Below are 23,851 nucleotides of genomic sequence, written 5' to 3'. Positions count from 1 at the left end.
GCAAAACTTCAATAATGGAATAAAATCCAAAATTCATCAGAAAAGGGGACAAAAAACCTTAAAATTCAGCGAGGCTTGGTTTGTTTTCAACCTGATCTCTTAGGCAGTGGTGGCTGTGATATTGTTACTGCTGAATACTGCCTTGAGGTTCCACAGAATGTCGTATGTGACAGTGACAGCATTTTACTTTATGTCTTCTTGCTTAACGTACTTGGTTTTTTTTCTATTTCTCTGTTATTATTTATTATTTATTTTTATTTTACTTTAGGCGCATACTGCATCTGGCATTTCTCCCCATGTTATCCCTCCCCACCCCCCCATCCCCCCACCCCCTACCCCCCCACCCCCCCACCCCCGCTGTCTCTCCCGTACCTCCCAACTGCCCCCAGTGTGTGATGCTTCTCTCCGAGTCTGCGTGTTCTCATTGTTCAACACCCACCTATGAGTGAGAACATGCGGTGTTTGGCTTTCTGTTCTCGTGTCAGTTTGCTGAGAATGATAGTTTCCAGATTCATCCAAGTCCCTACAAAGTACATGAACGCATCGCTTTTTATGGCTGTGTGGTATTGCATGGTGTATATGTGCCACATTTTCTTTGTCCAGTCTATCATTGAAGACAGTGTGGCGATTTCTCAAGGATCTAGAAATAGAAATGCCGTTTGACCCAGCAATCCCATTACTGGGTATATACCCAAAGAACTATAAATCTTTCTACTATAAAGACACATGCACACATATGTTCATTAATGCCGTGTACATCACAGCCCATACTTTGTGCAATTATGTCAAGGTCGACATGTTCTACGGGAGGGACAGTAAGTAAAGTAGTAATCAGGAGGCATTCATGGGACTGGGGTTGATCAGAAGTCACCGTGGCAGATTGACATCAAGGTGAGGTCACTTCTGCTCCCACTCTCCTAGCTTCTGGGAATGTCCAGCAATCCTTGGCGCTCCTGGCTTTCGGTGCATTGCTCCCATTTCTGCCTCTGTCACCATCCTGCTGTCTTTCCTCTGGGAGTCTCTTCCTATGTTTTTACCTGGCATTCTTCTACATGTCTGTGTCCTAATTTTCCTCAACTTATTCAGACCCCAGACATTAAATCAGGGCTCACCCTAATTCAGTCCGACCTCCTCATAACCTGATGGCATCCATAAAGACCCTGTTCCCAAATAAGACCACATTCACAGGTCCTGGGGATGAAGACTTCATTCAACACATAACATTTCCGAAACGTAGAACATTTTACAGTGGCTATGGTAGTGAGGATACTTTGTGTCATGCATCTAAAACCAAGTAACAAAAGATGAAATATTTTGAGAAGGATTCTGGAACACCCTGGAATTGAGCTGGAAATTATGAGCAAAAGGAAACTGGGCACAGCAATGTCAAAGGGAATAGGGGAAGACTTTTCTTCTCATTCCTGCTCATCTATGTACCTCTGCTCCATTCTCTCTAGTTGTAAATTAACATTTGCTGTTTTCCATTTTGTGTAACAGAAAATGGCTACCAGCAAGTCTCAGGGCTGAAGAGTAACATCAACCAAGAAGATACCAATATGAACCCTTTTTAACTGAGTGGAGATGGAGGAGAAACCCCAGAACCTTGCAGGATCTTGCTTACCGACCTTATTTTTCCCCCCAAAAGAGATGGGCTTATTTTCTGCAAGAAAAGAGACTTAGATGGCATTTTTAAAAGGAGCCAATGTTAAAGTTTTGTGAAAGTTGGTCTGGGATGGTGTGGCATGTGCTGTCTATATGATAGAACTGAGGGTGGGTTAGGGCCCAGGTGAAGGCAGGATCCACGCAGGTTCAGTGGGCTGACCTTCTTGTCTGCTTTTCATCAGCAATGGTCAGTAACTCCAGTGCCAGATGACCACTGGATGACGATGGTAGACAGTTGCTAGGTGAACCCAGCATCAGGGTACATAGCAAGGTTATTTAAGCTTATCTGCGTTAAAGTATCTTCACTGCCAAATGGTAAGTTACAAGATGGATATATAAAATTTTAGTAAAATAATTTTTCAGATTTCCTTGTAGATATGTTTAACCCCTAACTTCTAAGGAAAAGCAATGCTTTTTATAAGTCAAGCCTTCGTAGTAAATGTGTGTCGAATTACCAGTTTTATAAATTAAACTCACAAAGAAATAACATCTGATTTCTAAATATGGGTATGTGTGGTTATTTCATCATTGGAGAAACTTCAGGAGTGACTCTTCGGTCTCTTACAAATCCAGTGACGCAGGCAGAGTCATAGGGAGCAGAAAGAAGCCCACATTCTTGCCTCACTAATTCATTACTTTTTAAACAAGATGTTTAAAAATTACTTCCAGCAAACTAGGAAGTACTGTCTTGCCCAAACTTTAAAGTTTTTTTTCTTTCTCTTTTTGTTTGTTTGCAGTGGGCAGTCTAAATATAATAAAATTTAAAGAAAGCAGGGGCATGGTAAACTATTTTCTTTATATTTTTATTTTCTATTTCTCTCTTCTTCTTCTCTCTTCTTCTTTTTGTTTGAGACGGAGTTTTGTTCTTGTTGCCCAAGCTGGGGTGCAATGGCACAGTCCTGGGTTCAAGCAATTCTCAGCCTCCCAAGTAGCTGGGATTACAGGCACCTGCCACCATGCCTGGCTATTTTTTTTTTTTTTTTTGCATTTTTAGTACAGACAGGGTTTCACCATGTTGGTCAGGGTAATCTTGAACTCCTGACCTCAGGTGATCGCCCACGTTGTGCTCCCAAAGTGCTGGGATTACAGGCGTGAGCCACCACACCCGGCCTTATTTTTTCTTTCTTCTTGTAAATTGAAGTACTCTTTTCAGTATTTTTTAACTACCTACCCTGACTCCATCTCCCTCTTTCCAGTCTTGCCTCCTTCCATTCCCGGAATAATGTTAGTCTTAGGAAGTAGCTTTCTAGAAGCTTCCCCGCAGTAGGTGATACGAAAGCTTAGGAGTTCTTCTTCTTTCTTTTCAGTGGGTACCGGTGTGATCATTGAAAGCAGTTTCCCGTTCAGTTCAGTGTAGTGCTTGGGAAAGGAGGAGTAGAGGGATGGTGTCTGTTTGATGAATAGCTTTCACTGTTTTTTATTTATGTTCCCTAAAGCAGTGTTCTCCAGGCAGAATACTTGATTGCAAAAGCAGGAGACTTGTATTCACCTTCTCGTTTTACATTGATTTTCTGTTCTGCTTGAGGCCTTTGTGTTTATAAATGTAAAAAAAACAATTAAGAAAATCTGCCTTTATTTTATATGGCAATTTTTGGCCTGCCTGTTGATTGGGGCACCAGTTGCTGTTTTCATAGGAAAATGTAGAGGTGTAGACTTCACATCCTCTAAGCTTCCCTGGAGGTCACCTGCCCGTGGGTATTAAATGGGGCTGTAATCGTGGTCGCTACTGGACTCCTTTACTCTGGCTCATAGTTTTCAGCGTGTTGGTGAGTGTTTCAAACAAGTATGACCAACTGTGTTAACTGGCTGCCATGTTTCTTTTCTTTCTTTCCTTTCTGATGTCTGTTGTGCACCAGACACCTCTATATCCTGATTCAGCTATGACTCTTTGAAGCTGCAGGGTGTTGGAGGGTGGGAAAGGACCTGCATTTCTCTTACATTCTGTTGGCACTCCCTTAAGGCATCTAGGATGCCAGTGTCACAGAGAATTTTCAGAGAACAGCTGCCTTAGGTTTCTATAAATAGGACCTGCTCATCCCGTTAGACCTCTGTATCACAGCATGCTGTACTCAGAATCTCTACACATTTTCACTTGCTTAACCTTGCTGTGACTCTAAAGTTTTCATGCCCTTAGGATGCATTATCCGCTAGAATGCCTCACGGTTCCCCAAAGTGAGCTTTGTCCAACGTAAGTCAAAACAGACATCTGGCTAATGACTACAGTCTGTACAATGTAGATACTATAGGAAAAATAAAAATACACATAAATTTGTGTATATATATATGTGTGTGTATGTATGTGCAGGCCCCAATATATGGTGCTTTATAGAAATATCTTTTACCCATATTCATCTATTTTTGAAGTCTCCAACTATAATAGTGGATTCATGTATTTCTCCTTGCCTTTCTGTCAGCTTTTGCCTCACATATTTAATCTCTGTTGTTAGACTCCTGCATATTAAGGATTGTTACATCTCTTTGGAGAATTGACCCATTTATCATCATGTAATATTCTTCTTTACTCCTGATAACTTTCCTTGTTCTGAAGTTTGCTCTGTCTAAAGTTCACAGAGTTTCTCCTGCTTTCTTTTGATTAGTGCTAGTATGGTGTATCTTTCTCCACCTATTTACTTTTAATCTATATGTCTTCATATTTAACGTGAGTTTCTTGTAGACAACATATACTTGGGTCTTGTTTTTGGATCCACTCTAGTAGTCTTTTAATTGGTATATTTAGACCATTGATGGTTCAAGGTAATAACAGGTATAGTTGGATTCATGTCTACTGTATTTGTAGTACTTTCTATTTGTTGCCCTTCTTCCTCCTCCTCCTCCTCCTCCTCTTCTTTCTTCTTTCATCTTCTTCTTTTTGTTTGAGACAGAGTTTTTCTCTGTTGTGCAGACTGGAGTGCAGTGGTACAGTCACAGCTCACATCAGCCTCAACTTCCTGGGCTCAACTGATCCTCCCACCTCAGCCTCTCAAGTAGTTGGGACTATAGGCATATGCCACCATGCCTGGCCAATTTTTGTATTTTTTTGTAGAGACAGGGTTTTGTTGTATAGCCCAGGCTGGTCTCAAACTCCTGGGCTCAAGCTATCAACTTGACTCAGCCTCCCAAAGTGCTGGGATTAGGGGTGTGAGCCACTCTGCCTGCCTCTCTTGTTCTTTGTTTCTTTTTTTTGTATTTCACTTATTTTCTGTCTTTGTGGATTTGATTGAGAATTTTATAGGATTCAACTTTCTCTCCTTTGTTTATAATACATATTTACAAATAATATAAGCTGATTTTGAAACAGCACTTACCACTTTATAATAGTATGAACATCTTATAATAAAATCCTAAGTCCTCCCTCCCATATCTTGTATCATTGCTGTTACTCATTTCACTTATATATGTATACATAAGCATATATATATATATATATATATATATATACACACACACACACAGATACATAAGCATATATAATAAAATACATCATGGCCATATTTTGAACAAATTGTAATCTGTTAGGCCAATTAAAAATGACAAAAATAAAGAATTTTAATTTGCTTTCACTGATTGTCAATTCATTATTTAATCAGTGCTCTTCCTTTCTTGATATAAATTCCAGTTTCTGACCTAAATTATTCATCTTTGCCTAAATAATTTCTTTTAACATTTATTTTCTGTTGAAAATAGAATCTTGCTTTGTCATTCAGGTTGGAAGGCTATGGCATAATCACAACTCACTGGACCCTCAACCTCTTGGGCTCAAGCAGTCATCCCACCTCAGCCTTCTAAGTAGCTGGGACTACAGGCACTTGACACTATGCCTGGCTAATTTTTATTTTCATTTTTTGTAGAGACAGGTGTCTCACTTTTTTGGCCCAGGCTGGTCTCAAATTACTGGGCTCCAGTGAGCCTACTGCCCTCAGCCTTCCAAAGTGCTAGGATTACGGTCATGAGCCACCGTCAACCGTCAACCAGGCTCTTTTAGTAGTTCTTGTAACTTACAGAGTTTTTTTTTTAAATCTCTAGCACTTCTTTTTTTCCTTTCCTTAGGATTTTCATTTCTTAGTTTACATTGCTCACCTGTTTTTTATAGTCTGCTTTGTTAGTGCTTTAAGCAGATTAATAATAATTATTTTAGATTCCCTGTTTGATAATGCCGTCAGTTCTATCATGCCAGGTTTTCATGCTTGCTTTCTCTTCAAACTGTATGTGTTTTTTGCTTTTGCATTTTAGTATGCTTTGTAATTATTATTTTTTGATAGCCAGACATGTATTGGGTAAAAGGAGCTGCTGTAGTTAGGACCTTTGTAATGTATTGGTGAGAGGCTGGAAGAATATAAATGTTCTACAGTCCTGTAATTAGGTCTCAGTCTTCTGGTGAACCTGTAACTTTGGACTGTGATCTTCACAGATGTTTCTGATTTCCCACACTCAAGTGGGGCAGGATGGTTAGATAGGCTGTGGTTGGGTGTCTCCCTGATCTGATGTGGAAGCCCAAAGGTGGCTGTAGTGGAGCATTTTCTCTGTCCCAGGTTAGTTAGGCTTTATTAAAACCCCGTCTATTAAAGTTAGGCTCTATTTAATTCCCCTTCAGGGTAGACCTTGTGAGGGAGAACACAGTGCCATGGCATACTTCAAAATGGTTTCTCTTCTTCTCCCCTTACTGGAAGCATTGGGGGATTTCTCTCCAATATTTACTATGTGAACCTGGTCAACCTCAGGAGATAAAAATACAAAAGCATGGGGGCTCCCCATAACTGGAACCATATGGAATTTTTAACTCTCAGACTTGTTCACACCTATCATTCCACAGTTTATCAATTAAAGTTCACATTCCCTCACCCTGGCACTGGTTCCTGCAGAGATTTTTGCTCTAGTATGTTGTGATTCTTTGTATATGCCTGTCTGTTTCCAATTTGGGGTCAGTGGTTTGACCTAATTTTTCTTATGGCTCTAGGCATAGTTGTTGATTTTTCACTTTTTTTTTCAAATTGATACTTGGAATAAAGTTGTGACTTCCAAGCTCTTTTCAAGAGGAACTCAAGATTCATGTATTTTTAACATTTTTATCCATTTCCATTTTCCATTTGTCTGTTCTTTCTCTGTAAATATGCCCATGCATATTTCATAAGAATTGGGATATTCTCCAACAGGACTACATCACAGTTACCAACTTCAGGAAATGAGATTAAATCGTTCAGTCCAATCTGCCATCAGTGTTCTAATTCTGTCAAGTGACCTATCAATCTTTTTTTGTTTGTTTGTTGTTGTATTTGAGACAGAGTCTCACTCTACTGCCTAGGCAAGAGTGCAGTGTTGCAATCTTGGATCACTGCAACCTCTGCTTCTTAGGTTCAAGGGATTCTCATGCCTCAGCCTCCCAAGTAGCTGGGATTACAGGCATGCATCACTGCACCAGGCTAATTTTGATTTTGTATTTTCAGGAGAGATGGGGTTTCACCATGTTGCCCAGGCTTGTCTGAAATTCCTAACCTCAAATGATCTGTCCACCTCAGCATCCCAAAGTTCTGGGAATACAGACATGAGCCACCATGCCTGGCCAAATGCCCTATCAATCTTTTAAATGGTACTTTTCTCTTTATTACAGGATTTAGTCTAAAAATTATATGTTTAGTTTTTATATCTCTTTATTTTCATTTAATCTAGAACACTCCAGAAGACTTTCACAAGATTCTTTGTCTTTTATGACTTTGGCTTTTTAAAATAGATTACTTTGGTTCGGGGGTGGGGAGCAGTTTCCAGTGTTTTCTTATAATTAGATTTAATTTATGAATTCCTGACCATATCACATCTGGGGACACATGACATCCTCATGGTCCTCACTGGCAACGTTACTTTTGATCCCTCTGTCAAGATGTCATCCAGTTTCTCCACTATACAATTATTGTATTTTTCCATTCCTAAGTGATCCAGGAAGAAACAGTTTAAGACCATGCAAATATCCTGTTTTTCATCAAAATATTGTTCTGGGTTTAATGTCTTTGTGATTTATGCCTGAACTAACCCTTATTATGATGGTTACCAAATGTTGATCTTCTGCTTCTGTAATTGCCTGACAGGTTCTTCTTGCCAGCTGCAAAGATAGAACCAATTTGCCAAGACAGCTGATTTCCAATAGAGAAATAGTTTAATAAGCACAGAGCCACCTAAGCAGAAGACTAGGATTTATTACTGAAATCAATCTCTCTGGAAATTTGGAGACTAGTTTTTAAGGATAACTTGGTGGGAAGGGTCTAGAGAATGGGAAATGCTGATTGATCGGGTCTAAAATGAAATCACAGGGGTTAAAGCTGTCTCTTGCTGTCTTTAGTTTATGGGATCACCAAACCAGTTGAGCCAGTTTAGTGGTCCAGCTGGTCACCAGCTGGCCCAAACATATGCAGGGTCTGAAAAATACCTTGAACACCAGTCTTAGGTTTTACAGTAGTGTTTTCTACAGGAGCAATTGAGGAGGTTACAAATCTTGTGGCTTTTGACTGCATGACTCCTCAGCCATAGTCCTAAACTTGTGCCAAATTTGTTAGTTTTCTGAAGGAGGTCTTTGGTCCCTGAATAAGGATGAGGTTAGTTTCCAGAAGAATCTGTTGTTGTCTTTGTTTTAAAGTAAAGCTAAATTTCTCCTACAATTAGCTTGGCCTATGCCCAAGAATTTAAAAGGACAGCTTGGAGGTTAGAAACAAGATGGAGTCAAATAGGTTAGATTTCTTTCACTGTCATGATTTTTCTATGTCATATTTCTCTTACTGTCATAAATTTTGCAATGGTTTCATTTTGAGTACTCCCTACACATTTTCTAGTTGGCATATAACAGTCTGTTGCAAGCAAAATAAGAGCTAGGTCTTAAATCAATGTTGAATTATTGGACCTGAATTTGTGTGTATGCAAACACATGTACACAAATGCACACACATAGGTATATATTTTTAAAGGATATATATATATATATATGCACATATTTAATGAATGAGAAGACCTTTCTTCTTTATATTACCTGTGAAGAGCTTTGTTCTCATAGGCTAATTTGGAAATCTCAGAATATTTTTTGACTATAATATTTATAATTAATAATCAATTGTGAAAGCTCTGTTGAAGTTTATAGTCTAAAAGTGTCATTTATTTTTTAAAATCCATTTGAAAACATTTAGTTGTGTCTATAAGTGGTTAGTAGAAAAATTAGAACTGAAACTCACATGTTACCAGAACTAAAGAAAAAAAGGCAAAAAGGATTTTATCTCTGCTCTGCATCCATAAGGGAAATGAACATAACTCATATTTGGTGGAATTTTTATGTAAAAATACAGCTCTTGAATTTGTGAAAGCAAATATAAGCCAACAATCTTTTTTATTTAAAACAACAGTTATTAATTTACACAAACCAGTTTGAAGTCTGATTTTAACATTGAATGTGGCTGAGAGGGGGGAAAGAAAGTACCGTTAAGATAAAAGAGGGGAGGAACCAAGATGGTTGAATAGAAGCAGGTCCAGTGTGCAGCTCCCAGTGAGACCAACACCAAAGGTGGCTGATTTCTGCATTTGCAACTGAGGTACCCAGTTCATCTCACTGGGACTGGTTAGGCAGTGGAGGCAACCCATGGAAGGCCAGCAGAAGCAGGGTGGGGTGTCACTTCACCCGGGAAGTGCACGGAACAGGGGACCTCCCTCCCCCAGCCAAGGCATGTGGTGAGGGACTATGCCACCCACCCAGGGTACCGTGCTTTTCCCATGGATTGCTGCAATCCGCAGACCAGGAAATTCCCTAGTGAGCCTACACCACCGGGGACCTGGGTTTCAAGCACAGAACTGGGCAGCTAGTTGGGCAGGCACCAAGTAGCTGCAGGAGTGTTTTCATACCCAGTGGTGCCTGGAACCCCAGTGAGACAGAGCTGTTCACTCCCCTGGAAAGGGGCTGTGGCCACAGAGCCAAGTGTTCTTTTTCAGCAGGTCCCACTCCCACAGAGCCCAACAAGCTAAGGACCACTGGCTTGAAATTCTCACTGTCAGCACAGCAGTCTGGAATTGACCAACCAAGCTTGGTGGGGGGAGGGACATCTGCCATTACTGAGGGTTTAGTAGGTGATTTTTCCCTCAAGGTGCTAAGGAGACAGGGAGGTTTGGACTGGGTGGAATTCACCACAGCGTGGCAAAGTGGCTATGGCCAGACTCATGTCTAGATTTCTCCTCACTGGGAAGGCCATCTCTGAAGGAAATTGAGCAGCTCCAGTCAGGGGCTTACATATAAAACTCTCATCTCCCTGGGAATAGCACCTGGGAGGAGGGGCAGCTGTGGGCACAGCTTCAGCAGACGTAATCTTTCCTGCCTGCCAGCTCTGAAGAGAGCAGGTCAACCTGACAAGGGGGATCCTCTGAGCATAGCACACCAGCTCTTCTAAGGGACAGACTGCCTCCTCAAGTGGGTCCCTGACTCCCATGCCTTCTGACTGGGAGAGACCTTCCAACAGGGGTTGACAGACACATCATACAGGAGAGCTCCAGTTGGCATCAGACTGGTGCCCCTCTGGGATGAAGCTTCCAGAGGAAGGAGCAGGCAGCAATCTTTGCTGTTCAGCAGCCTCCACTGGTGACACCCAGATGAACAGGGTCTGGAGTGGACCTCCAGCAAATTCCAGCAGACCTGCAGAAGAGGAGACTGATTGGTAGAAGAAAAACTAACAAACAGAAAGCAACAACAGCATAAATAAATAAAAAAGGACCCCACACAAAAACCCCCATCCAAAGGTCATCTGCCTCAAAGATCAAAGGGTAGATAAATCCATGAAGATGAAGAAAACCCAGTGCAAAACCCTGAAACTTCCAGAAGCCAGGATGCCTCTTTTTCTCCAAATGATCACAACACCTCTCTAGCAAGAGGGCAAAACTGGATGGAGAATGAGATTGATGAATTGAGAGCAGTAGGCTTCAGAAGATGGGTAATAACAAACTCTGAGTCAAAGGAGCATGTTCTAATCCAATGCGGGAAGCTAAGATCCTTGATAAAAGGTCACAGGAACTGCTAACTAGAATAACCAGTTTAGAGAGGAACATTAAATAACACAGCTTGAGAACTTTGTGAAGCAAACACAAATATCAATAGCTGAATCCATCAAGCAGAAGAAAGGATATTAGAGATTGAAGATGACCCCCCCCCAAAAAAAGAAGATGACCTTGCTGAAATAAGTTGTACAGACAAGGTTAGAGAACAAAGAATGAAAAGGAACAAACAAAGCCTCCAAAAATATGGGACTATGTAAAAAGACCAAACCTATGATTGATTGGAGTACCTGAAAGTGATGGGGAGAATGGAACCAAGTTGGGAAACACACTTCAGGATATGATCCAGGAGAAACCTAGCAAGACAGGCCAACATTCAAATTCAGGAAGTACACACAACACCACTAAGGTACTCTACAAGAAGATCAGCCTCAAGACACATAATCATCAGATTCTCCAAGGTTGAAATGAAGGAGATAATGTTAAGGGCAGCCAGAGAGAAGGGTCAGTGCACCTACAAAAAAGAGTCTATCATACTAATAGTGGATCTCTCTGCAGAAACCCTACAAGCCAGAAGAGATTGTGGGCCAATAGTCAACATTCTTAAAGAAAAAAATTTTCAACCCAGAATTTCATATCCAGCCAAACTAAGTTTCCTAAGTGAAGGAGAAATAAAATCCTTTCCAGACAAGTAAATGCTGAGGGACTTTGTCACAACCCTGACTGCCTTACAGGAGCTCCTGAAGGAAGCACTAAATATGGAAAGGAAAAACTAGGTACCAGCCACTGCAAAAACACACCAAAATATAAAGACCAAGGACACTAGCAAGAAACTGCATCAACTAATGTGCAAAATAACAAGCTGGCATCATGATTTCAGGACCAAATTCACACATAACAGTGTTCACCTTAAATGTAAATGTGCTAAATGTCACAATTAAAAGACACAAATTGGCAAATTGGATAAAGAGCAAGACCCATTGTGTGTAGTATTCAGGAGACCCATCTTATATGCAGAGACACGCATTGGCTCAAAATAAAGGGATGGAGGAATATTCACCAAGCAAACGGAAAGCAAAGAAAGCAGGGGTTATAAACCCAGTCTCTGATAAAACAGACTTTAAACCAACAAATATCAAAAAAAGACAAAGAAGGGCATTACATAATGGTAAAGGGAACAACGCAACAAGAAGAGCTAATGATCCTAAATATTTATGCACCCAATACAGGAGCACCCAGAGTCATAAAACAAGTTCTTAGAGATCTACAAAAGGATCTACAAATCTTGGAGACCGACAAGAAGAGCTATTTTTAATACATATGCACCCAGTATAGGAGTACCCAGATTCAGAAAACAAGTCCTTAGAGATCTACAAAAAGACTTACACTCCCACACAGTAACGGTGGGAGACTTTAACACACCATTATCGATACTATAGATCAATGAAACAGAAAATTAACCAAGATACTCAGAACTTGGACTCAGCTCTGGATCACACGGACCTGATAGACATCTACAGAACTCTGCACCCAAAAATCAACAGAATATGCATTCTTCTCAGTGTCACATGGCACTTATTCTAAAACTGACCACATAATGGAAGAAGAACACTCCTTGGCAAATGCAAAAGAATGGAAATCATAAAGGAACAGCCTCTCAGACCACAGTGCAATCAAATTAGAACTGAGGATTAAGAAACTCACTAAAATCCACACAGCTACATGGAAATTGAACAACCTGCTCCTGAATGACTACTGGGTAAATGATGAAATTAAGGCAGAAACAAATAAGTTCTTTGAAATGAAGGAGAACAAAGCCATCATTTGCAACAAATTAACAGGAAGAGAAAACTAAACAACTGAACACCCTGTGAGTAGGCCTCATGGGTGGGATTGGTGAAGTTTGGCCCCTTCTTGCCCTCTTACCCTGTCTTTGCCCTTGTAATATTCTGCCATGCAAGGAAGAGTGTTCCTCCCCTCTGAAGCATGCAGCTTGCACAGTGTTGTCTTGGAATCGGAATTGCCAGTCTGCTGGCATCTTGGGACCTTCCAGCGTCCAGAACCATAAAAAATAAATTTCTATTCTTTATAAATTAAAAAAATATAAAAGAAGCATTTTCACTACTTGGAAATATACTGATCCCGCTGTTTTGGTTGGTGACATGGAGATTTGCTCTGTCTTTTATCTTGTGCTTTTTTCTTCTTTCAGTCATTAGATTAAAATAAAAAAGAAGGCACTTAGTTCTACTGAACACTATTGAACGCTCTTTCCTCTGACAGCTGAATGTCTCACCAACTACACAGCGTTAGGATCTCGGCAGCTGCTGTGTTAGCTTCTGGCGCTCTACACAGTCCCTGCCCTGTGCAATGAGCATCCTCAAAAAGACTTACCAAGAGAAGCAAAAAGAAACCAAAGCCTTTTCTCTGAATATACTAATTTACTGTATTAACGTGAAAGTACTTCATATCATAACAATTTTAAGGCCAAGGAGAAAGAACATAACAAACAGTTATTTAAATTTTTTTTGTGTGTGTGTGCGTGTATGAATAGTTAGCTAAGAATCCTAGTTGAATCTCTGAGAATTATCTCACAGATGCAGGGAGGCTTGTATTCTGAATATGGTTGTATTTTAACAAAAGAAGATCAGATTATTCTTAAGCAAAAACATGAGTTCAGTATCTGAATTCAGCATGATGGGGAGGTGAGAACAGAGGCAAGAGAATGTGGTTGGTAAAGCAGGTCACCCTGAATGCTAACTGCAGTCGCTTTCCGGGACTGGTGAGCAGCACTGGTGGGGGGAGTGTAAATCAGTGTTAGCTGCTGAGCCTCTGCAGCAGCTGGAGAGGCTGGAAAAGGGAGAGGTTCTAAGGATGTTCCTGGACTGGAAGAGGGCGGGTTCCATACTTTCCAGCTGTGCCCTGTTTGCACACTGGTGAAGCTGGCTATGTCCTCAGCAGTGAGCAGTACACCGTGTGGGCCAGGGGTTGCCATTCATAGTTGTTGGGAAGATTTAAAAGCACACAGTGAGGCCTCACAATACAATGTCGTGTGCTGTTCTCTGAAGCCTCAGTTTCCACTTCCAGGCAACTTGCTTTCTCCTCGCAGAGGCACCTCACTCCCAGTTCATCGAGCGTGAGTTCCAGCCGAGATGTGGCCTTGAGATTTTTGAAACATTGATATGGAAGATAAAGAAAAATGCAGATTCTTGTCTTACAAGGCACAAAGCCTTGAAGACAGCTCTGCAGTCTCTGCCTTTGAGGGATTAGAGGGATGTACCCACGACCAGATCTTCAGTTATGCAAACGTTACCTTAGAGACCACAGCAACAAAGACTGTGCAGTGAAATGCTCTGGTCAGAGGGAACAATTGCTCCATGTTACAATGGAAAACGTTGTCTGTGTATCATGCTGAGCTGCATGTTACTGTGTACCCTTGAGAGAGCTTTTATTTTCTTATAAATAGGGTTTGGGATTGTTGTGGGTCTGAAAACTGCTGCGCATTTTTGAGATGTTTATTTTTCTTTTCAGTTGCCTATGAGAGATTGGGGGCTGAGGGCCTGCCTCATTCGTAGGTGACCGTTGGACCCTGGTATAAATAGTGCGGGGCCCACCCTGGGAGTGAAGGAAGACCCAGGCCTAAGGAGGGGTGGTGTCGTAGGCACAGGGGCTTGCCTCCTGGGCACTGACACTGGCTTTCTCACGAGGGCCATTCCTTGCAGAAACCTCATTGAGCATGTGCCTGTTGAGCAGCTTCACGAGAAGCAGACATCAGACAAGGAAAGCCCCAGCAAGAGACTGACACGGAGGCTTCTGCCCAGAGACATGCGCCAACAATCTAGGGAGCTGTAGAAATCGCAAGTGGGGAAGCTGGGGGCTTGAAGGTATCATGACGCAGACATGGGTGGGCATGCGACTGTTTTGCCACACTGATTAAGGCAGAATTCCCACTTCCTTCTCTACTTGGGGAAATGCTTGAAGATCTGTTTTTTGAATGCTAGGTTAAGGTTTGGCCCAGAGTTCAACAAGTTTATTTTAATAACTGACTTGAGGCTGGGTGTAGTGGTATATGCCTATAATTTTAGCTCTTTACGGGGCTGAGGTGAAAGCACAGGAGTTTGAGACCAGACTGGGCAATATAGTGAGACCCCCATCTCTAAAATAGTTTTTTAAAAATTAGTTGGGAGTGGTGACGCATGCCTTTAGTTCCAGCTGCCCCAGAGGCTGAGGTGGGAGAAGCACTTGAGACTGGGAGATTGAGCCTGCTGTGAACAGGATCACGCTACTGCACTCCGGCCTGGGTGGCAGAACCAACCCTGGTTAAAAAAAAAAGAAAAAAAGAAAAGACATTATGGCAACATTAGCCACTCAGATGTTATTTTAAAGTAGTTTAACTTTTAGTTGAGTTACAACCCGAGATAACGCCCAGTGAAGGAGATGACTAAATTACACGGAACTTAACTTAGGGGAAGGCTCAGGAATAATCTGAAGGAATGGAAATCAGGGTGCTTCCGCGGGGACCTTCAGTATCAGAACGGAGGGTCTGCACGACGAAGGGAGTGCCTGGAAGTGGGAGAGCCCTGGGAGGAGAGAGCTGCGCTGAGTATAAATCCCACTTATGATCTGTGGTCTCAGACCAGTGAGAAACTTGCGTCCTCCATTAGTTTTTGAGAAAGGCTCACAAATTTTACCTAAAAACAAATGTCGTAAAAACATAAGAAGCTATGAATCCCCTGTAAACCTTGTAATGTTTCAAAGTGAAAACAGCCCAAAGTCAGAGGCATGGACATTGCCCCCAGAGAGATGCCCAGGCAGGGGGCACGCTGGTGCTGACGCTTATGGCAGTTGAGGGGATGTTGATGGACTATTTGAAAGAGATTGCCTTGCCGTAGCAGATGCCTGCCAGCCATAATTTAAAGGGACAGAAGTCATTAGTTTGCATCGTCGCTCTCTTTGTGCCAATAAAACTTGTATTTGCCTTTCTTTGCAAGCCTTGTTGCTCTGTAACTCAGTGTCAGCAGAGAGTGAGACCTGTCTTAGTAACAGTGACAACTGCAAATTTCAGCAGCGTTAATGTTATGCTCATGGATCTGGTCTTCTGAAGTTTAAGCTGGGCTGTTTTCCAAGCTGCACTTTTATGCTCAGTTCTGCCAGGGGAAGAAAAAACACTGATGATCTTCTGTGGTCAGAAAGTTTATACCATTTGTTTTCTAATAAAAGCAATAGTAAACTTAACTCAAAAGGGAAATTGAAGTTAGAGCCTCTTGTTTAACTGAATCAGTTCTTTGAAATTTAATCACAGAGCAATTGAGCACATTTTTCTCTGCTTTGTTTGGATGTAATCTAGCAATCTGCTGCTAAATCCTTGTTCTTTAAAAAGAGGTAAATTCAGCTGGGAACATCTATTTACAGCCTGTGTACGTCTGAAGCTCTCATCATAATTTATGTGAATTACCACAAATTTATGTTTTCATGGACATGTTGTCTGACCACAGTGTGCTTTATTAGTAGTAATATACAGGATCTAGCAGTCACTTTTTAATATCTGAATATTTGCATAAAATCTCTCTCTCCCCTCCTGTGGCTCATGAAAATGTTTCACACAAACCTTAACAGGGCTCTTCCTAAGATATCCTGAGAAGACATCTAGGGAAATAAAAAATTATCACCTCGTTATTTATAGAATGCGTCATATTAACTTAGTACTTCATACTCTACAATTCTTTTTGTGCATACAATGGCTCTAATCGTCACAGCCATGCTGTGAGGAAGGAATGGCCCCTTTACTTTACAGCTGAGGCAAATAAGGTCTAATCCATACAGCGGTGATTCACAGCTTACAATTGCCTACTTAGTGGGGTCCTGGGGCTTGATGCCATGCCTCTGCCCTCCACATCATATGCTCTTTTTTTTCTGCACAACTCTGCCTCTCATGTTACTGTGGGTCTCACCACGGCAGTATGTGGATATTCTGACTATTTCAAGTGTGGTTCATTAACTGTGACCATAACTCCATTTCAGCTCCTATCAAGAGGTGAAAGCACTTCCCTATCTCTTGAACTTGGATGGACCTTGTAATTTCCCATCATCAAATAATCTGTAATATTGCCTGCCTTTTAATGCTCGAACTCAGGATGGTTGTGGCTTCCAATATTTCTTTCTTGGAATGTTTCTGATACTGTGTGAAGAAATAGCTGTTACAGTCATTTCAGCCTTGAAACTTAGACTCAGAAATGTAAGAGCCGTCCGCTCAGACCTTTGCTTCCAGCCATGCTGCCTGTGGCCACTGGAGTCAGCCCAGGGGAGGTTGAAATGCACTAGCCTGGCTGGGATGAATACATTTTAAACAATGCTGCTACCTTCATTTTGCCCACCCTGAGCTGTGTAGGGCATTCTGTTCTGAGTGCTTGTGGTCTGAGACACCTGGCATCTTTGTAACCAATTTTCTGAGAAACAGGGCATCCTGGACTTGCAAAACCATGCAACTGCTTACCCCACATCCTGAGTAAAAAACAACTTTGAGTAGAACTTTTTTTGTTAGGCACCCCTCTTCCCTGACCTGCCCCTTCTGCTTCTGTAGCAATCTGCGTATAGCCCCCGAGCCTAAACTGGTCTAAACATGTTGACTGCCCTTAGTTTGGCCGGGAGGTTTGAGCTCTAGCTGAGTCTCGGACGCCGGCCAATTAAAGGTGGACTCTCAGCAAACTCAGTGCGTGGTGCTTCTGTTTAAACTCGCTCGGGTATAACAAGGTGAGCAGAACGAATGCCCTGTTGACCTACAGAGTCAGCAGAAATAAAACATTGGTGTTTTGGTGCAGTTTGTTACACAGCAATAAACATCTGATACAGCAAGCATTATTAGAAATCACTGTAAGAATGCATATGCATAGGATGTTTAAAATTCATTAACTTGAGAGCAAAAAAAGTGTCTCATAGTGATGCATAGGAAAATAAGATTAGGAAGGGTTATTTCCTAGTTCCAAGTATTATTATTTTTGTTTCCTTAATGCAATATGAGGCATATTGTAGGTCAAAGATTTAATAAGAATGAAAATAATGTATTAGGCTGGATATAGTGGCTTGTGCCTATAATGACAGCACTTTGGGAGGCCGAGGCAGGCAGATTGCTTGAGCTCAGGAGTTCAAGACTAGCCTGGTCAACATGGGGAAACACCATCCCTACAAAAAATACAAAAATTAGCCTAGTGTAATGGTGTGCACCTGTAGTCCAGCTACTCTGGAGGCTGAGGCGGGTGGATGGCTTGAACCAGGAGGTCGAGGCTGCAGTGAGATGAGATAGCACCACTGCACTCCATCCTGGGTGACAGAGTTAGACCCTGTCTCTAATAATAATAACATATTACTTCATTATTAAAAATCATAAAGAAGTTTAGACAGAAATAGGGTTTCAGCTGCATTATAAGAATTTGCCAAGTCTTATAAAATGTTTTTTATTCATTTTTTATTAGACCTTACAATAGCCATTCCATTGGATTGAATAGCACACAGTTTTTAAAAAAATCTTAAAAATAATAAGAAAGCAGTTGGAAAATGAAGTAATTTATTTTCCACAAAGCCCAAACTTTATGCTTTCAGAATGATCGTGGGGTCAGTCAGACTTGGGTTCAAATCATGGCTCAGCTGCATACTGGCTTTTGGCTGTTGGACAAATTGCTTAACCTCTCTGAGGCTTGATTCCCTCAAGTATAAATTCCTTAGCATATCTCCAAATTAATAATAAGATTCATTTGTAGTTAATGTTTCCCTTATTTTGGAATATCCTCTGCCTATGTCTCAAAAATACAATAGTGCCAGAACCCAATCCTGGTGGCTGCAGTAACAATAGAGGAAATACATTCTCCCCGGTAGGTACAAGTTTCCCTTGATTCTTTTGGTTTTGTAAAGTAAACAACAATGTAATCTTCAAATAATATTAACTTTACTTCCTTTCTCCCAGTTGTCGTATCATTTTCTCCTCTGTTACTGCCTTGCGACCTTGATTATATCACTCAGGTCTTTTAATGTGTGTTACGATGATAAATAGAGCTTCGTACCTTACAAATCTAGGAAAAAACAATCTGAGTGAAGAAAATGAATCAGGGATAATGGGAATATTTCAGAAATAACGAGATGTGATGTGGTGATGGCAAGAACTAGGACAATATCTTAGGATATCAAAAGGCTTTTTTAAAAGAAAAGCAGGCAGGTTCCAAATGGCTCTCTAATATGCCCTGGGCTAGGGCGTCGTGGAGTCGGTGATGACCCAGTGTAGATCACAGACCGGGGCAGAGAGGACTACTGCTAGCCCAACCAAGCACTTGGCACAAAGCTCAGAGACGTGTAGGCTCTAAACACAGATATTCCCATTCACTAGCCTGGAATTGCAATGAGCTTAGAACTCTGTATTTTTTTAAAAAGCGTCCCAGATAATTCTTTGTACAATCAAGCTGGAAACCAGTGGTCTAATTGGCCAAGACCAATGAACAGACAATCCTTTTAATAGATATTAAAATATACCCTAAGTAAAAAAGGAAACCCGCTTATAATTCTCCACCTCAAAGAAAATGTTCCAGTAATATAGATTAAAGAAAAAGTGTCACACGGTTATATTTTTATATTTTTCTCTAGTTTCAAACAATCTTCCTGGTGCAAAACATCTTATGTTGATTACTATTTGTAAGCTAGGTTTTAAGTTTATGAAGTAACTCTACATGCGCTCCTTCCTGTGGCCTCTACAGTAGCTCTTAGAGGTTGTGGGAGTAGCAATGCCAGCATCTGCCTCGTGTTCCACAACCTGTAATGCACCCTTACTTCCTTTCTCCATGGAAAATTTCCATGTGGCATTTATTGTCTCAGAATTGAGATATCCACTGCTTCTAGTTCTCAGAATATATGGTGTTGAAATCTACTTTTGTGCTTTTTCATATGTCTCGCCCTCTGCTGAGAATTTCATTTCTGGACTTATTTGCATAAACAAAGGTCTCTGCTCTGTTCACGTTCCTGGTTTGAGGGATCAGCAGGACAACGAGGGGCCACACTGCTGTGGCCTCCCTGTCTCTGAAGTACATTATAGCACCCAAGTGCAGAGACTATCGTCACTGCCCTTCCCTGCTCTCTTAAGGGGATTTGTTTCATCCACAGGAACATATAACAATGGAAAGACACCAACTTAGACTTTGCATAGAATTCCGTTTTAAAAGCCATCTTACCTGTTTTCCTCTGGATCAGCAATTCTCACATTTTTTTGGTAACCTCTTTGTAACCTCAACATACATAAAAGATGACCTTAGCACATGAGAGCCATCTCTCCTGCATGTCCTGGGTGTGGGTGTGATCTTCTTGCTGCTTCCTTGGACTCGTCCCTTTCCCCTTCCCCTGCCCTCCCCTCCCACCTAATACTCTGTGATGTGGTGACTGTAGATTGCTTCATAGTCACTTTCACACCTTTGCACGTCTGTGATTAATAATTTTCAAAAATAAAGTGTTTGCAAACTTTAACACTTCAAAACTGTTAGTGACAAATTGTTGGTCACATCATTATTGTATGTCACGAATCAGGACTCCCCTGGGTGGAATGCCAGCCTTCTGCCCACTGCCACCCTTTGCTTCAGATGGGCAAGCCTGCCCACTCTGCAGGCTTCTGCTGGGGGTATCAGCTGAATGACTGCAGAGTATTTCTCTCAGGCATGCTGTGACAGGCCAACGATGAGTGATGAATGTGACAAATAGACACTTTCTGCCATGCACTGAGGTGGGTCGCTGTTAGTACCACCTAGACAGGAGTGTCTAAAGATATATTCAACCAGCAGATGTTGCATGTATTTTTCTCTAAGACAGAACAGTCTAATCTCGTGAAAAGAGTCCATTCCCCTTGTTAACATGTTTTGGTGCTACACTAGAGAAAGCATAACCTGATGTAATTGAAGGATGAGACTCTGTGATTATTGTGATATAATAATAAATCTATATTTGGTCTCTGCCCCTGGTTCCTGACACATGGCTCCTAAAACCCTTGGCATCTCCAGAGGTATAACAGTGTCCTTTATATGCTAATGAGATAACTGGCAGCTGAGGACCCCTAACTAGCATCAGGATGGAGCCCAGTCACCACGAAGACCAAGGACTGACTACTGATCGGTATTTTCAGCCCCACCCCCAGCCTCCAGGTCAGAAAGAGGCTGAGAGTTGACTTGATCACCAGTGGCCACTGATGGAATAGACCACGCCTATGTAATGAAGTTTTCATAAAAACCCAAAGGATTGAGTTCTCGGAGCTTCTGGACAGCTTGACACATGGAGGCGCCGGCAGTGTGCTGTGCTCAGAGAGAACACAGACCTTTACAAGAACACTGCTGATGCGTTTTGCCATCTGACAGTTTTGCACCCTTTGCAATTAACTGGTGAGCACTAGTAACGTGTTTCCCTGAATTCTGCAAGCTGGCCTAGCAAATTAATCCAACCCGAAGAGGGGACTGTGAAAACCCCAGCTTACAGCCTTTCAGTCAGAAGTGCAGATCACAACCTGGTGCTTGCAATTGTCATTTGAAGTGGGGGACAGTCTTGGGGACTGAGCCCTCAACCTGTGGGATCTCAGGCTAATTTCAGGTAAATAGTGTCAGGATTGAGTCACATTGAAGGACACCCAGCCGAGGTCTGCCAGAGAATTGTTAATGGGGAAAAATTCACACATTCATTTTGGTGACCAGACATGAAGTATTTAGGGTTGCAGGTTAAGAACAGAAAAAAAGTTTGGTTTCCTCTTATAACTCTACATAGACCCCTTCTTTCTTCCTTTCTCTTTTTTACCAGTTAATATTATTTAATACATATAGTACTAAAGGCAATAGGTAATATTTTCAAAATAAAAGTAGTGTAACCTTATTAAACTTATAAAGATAATGTTTTTAAGTAACAGAAACAGAATATTCTCCTGAACTGCAACATTTCAGCTACCATTTATTTCCTCAAGATTAAAATAATACAACAGCTATAAAAAGTCAAAAGCTGGGCCGGGAACTCTTTCTGAGTCTGTCTGAATTTCTGAGGGTAATTACACTTACTGTAAATAGCTTTGTCTGATCTGTCTGGAAAAAGGCACTGCCAGCCATAAACTACTACAACTAGAAAGTGATGGTGTGTGTCGGGGGGTGGACTGGGGAGTGAAGAGGGGAGTCTCCACCTCAGCCCTACTAGCAAGGCAACTTTTGGGGAAAGTAGTGGGAAGGGGACATTCTGATGCCATGACAGGTATTTTTCAGACAGATTCATTGTACTCGTTTTGAAGGCAAACTAGTTTTGTAGCTTAACAGAATTTCTATAAGCATGTGGCTACCAGTTTGCAGTGTGTGTGACAGTGAGATAAAAACCAATCATAGAAAAGTAACATGTTATTTTCTGTTTTGAGAATAAATGGCTTTGTTAACACAGTGAAAACACTTGGTCTTTTAATTCGTATTTTATTCCTGGTCACTATTTTGAGTGCTGACTGGAGACTTGGGACTTTGTTGGGTGGAATTAGAGATTACCACAGCACACATTTTTCCCAGGTTATGAAGGAGCCAAGGAAAAATGGTTTCTATTAGAAACTCAATAACCCTGGCACCCTGATTTAAATAAAATCACCCAAAAGCAGACACACAAATGCAGGCAGAAGGAATACTGTCTAGATGTGAGGCTAATTTTTCTACATGTGCTAATTTGTAGCTTGCTCAATTATTTGTGTCATTACATTCTCTACATTCTCCTCTTCTTTACACAGCTATAGAACCGTCTTTGCCAGCCCCATTTTCCGAACCCTTCACCATCCAACACTCCCTTCAACACCATTTCTTCAGAAAAAATATTCCTGAAGAGTAAAAGGGAATAAAAATCCCAACCATTCCACATTACTTTTTTTTTTTTTTTTTTTGAGACGGAGTTTTGCTCTTGTTACCCAGGTTGGAGTGCAGTGGCACAATCTCGGCTCACCGCAACCTCCGCCCCCTGGGTTCAGGCAATTTTCCTGCCTCATCCTCCTGAGTAGCTGGAATTACAGGCACGCGCCACCATGCCCAGCTAATTTTTGTATTTTTAGTAGAGACGGGGTTGCACCATGTTGACCAGGATGGTCTCGATCTCTTGACCTCGTGATCCACCCACCTTGGCCTCCCAAAGTGCTGGGATTACAGGCGTGAGCCACCACGCCTGGCCCGCATTACTTCTTTATATTCAATTTCGCCTTTCAGTGAACTAGGATGTGGGATAGCAAACAAAATAAATGAGCATAGATGACAAAGGCAGTCACTTTCCTCACTCCAGCGGGCTCTCGTTTCGTCAGACATTTCAGAAGGTATCATGCCTGATAATCATCGCCCAGACATGGAACTGTCCAGAGGAGAAGTTTTCATGTTGTCCAAGCAATATGTTTGCATCCTCATTCCAGAACGCACAGCATGACATTTAAACTAAAAGGAGAGTCTTCCTGTTCAACAATGGTTTCCAAAAATCAGGTGGCACTCATATTTTGTTGGATATAATTTAAGAAGGTCGTTTCCTTCTTTTTATGTTCATCAAGATCATAGACAAATTAATACAGAAAAAAAAATTCTTAGTTCATCCATGAAGATGCATGGCTGATTGTTCTCCTGTTTTGTTATGTCTGAACAAAGTTTTGAAAATTAAAGCAAAAATTGGATGAATAAACTCCTGTAATATATTTGCAAGTTTAGAAACTTTCACATTACGTAGCCATTAGTGGCTGTACACTTCCATCCAGCTTTCAGGGACTCGATGTTGTTCGGAAGGAACTTAAGTGACTAGAAATTTAAGGTGGTGATTCAAACATTGGCCTTAGTGTAGCTTAAGTTTTAATACCTCTAGTACATTAAAAATAGCATACACATTTAAATTTCATTATATATATTAACATTAAATTTGCTGTGGGAATTTTATGATATCTTCAAATCACTGAAGTTAAAACAATGGGGTTTAAACTTATTTTTTCTCTATTATAATTGTAAGTTATAAATTAGTTATAAACTAATTTTAATTCATCTCATCATCTCTTCATCATAAGACATGATAAACTGTATGTGCAAAAATGTTTAATGCAGTATTATAGAGTTGAAAACAGGAAACAATGTAAATGTGTAATTATAGAAGTATAATTGTGAAAAAATGTTTTTTATTTTTTCAGTAAGGAAAGATA

At 41.1% G+C, this 23,851-nt stretch overlaps 1 long non-coding RNA gene across 1 annotated transcript in view; it reads left to right on the top strand.

Annotated features, from left to right (window-relative positions):
- Positions 1 to 23,851, top strand: part of LOC128931655 (uncharacterized) — a 27,333-nt gene extending 3,482 nt beyond the window's left edge. Inside the window, exon 2 of the long non-coding RNA XR_013533307.1 lies at positions 1,498 to 23,851. This is a non-coding gene — a long non-coding RNA (uncharacterized LOC128931655). The remainder of the gene's footprint in view (positions 1 to 1,497) is intronic.

Source organism: Callithrix jacchus, chromosome 3, assembly GCF_049354715.1.
Source record: "Callithrix jacchus isolate 240 chromosome 3, calJac240_pri, whole genome shotgun sequence".
NCBI classification, from domain to species: domain Eukaryota; kingdom Metazoa; phylum Chordata; class Mammalia; order Primates; family Cebidae; genus Callithrix; species Callithrix jacchus.
Note: the sequence above shows the minus strand (reverse complement) of the source record. Positions and strands in the feature narration are given on the sequence as shown.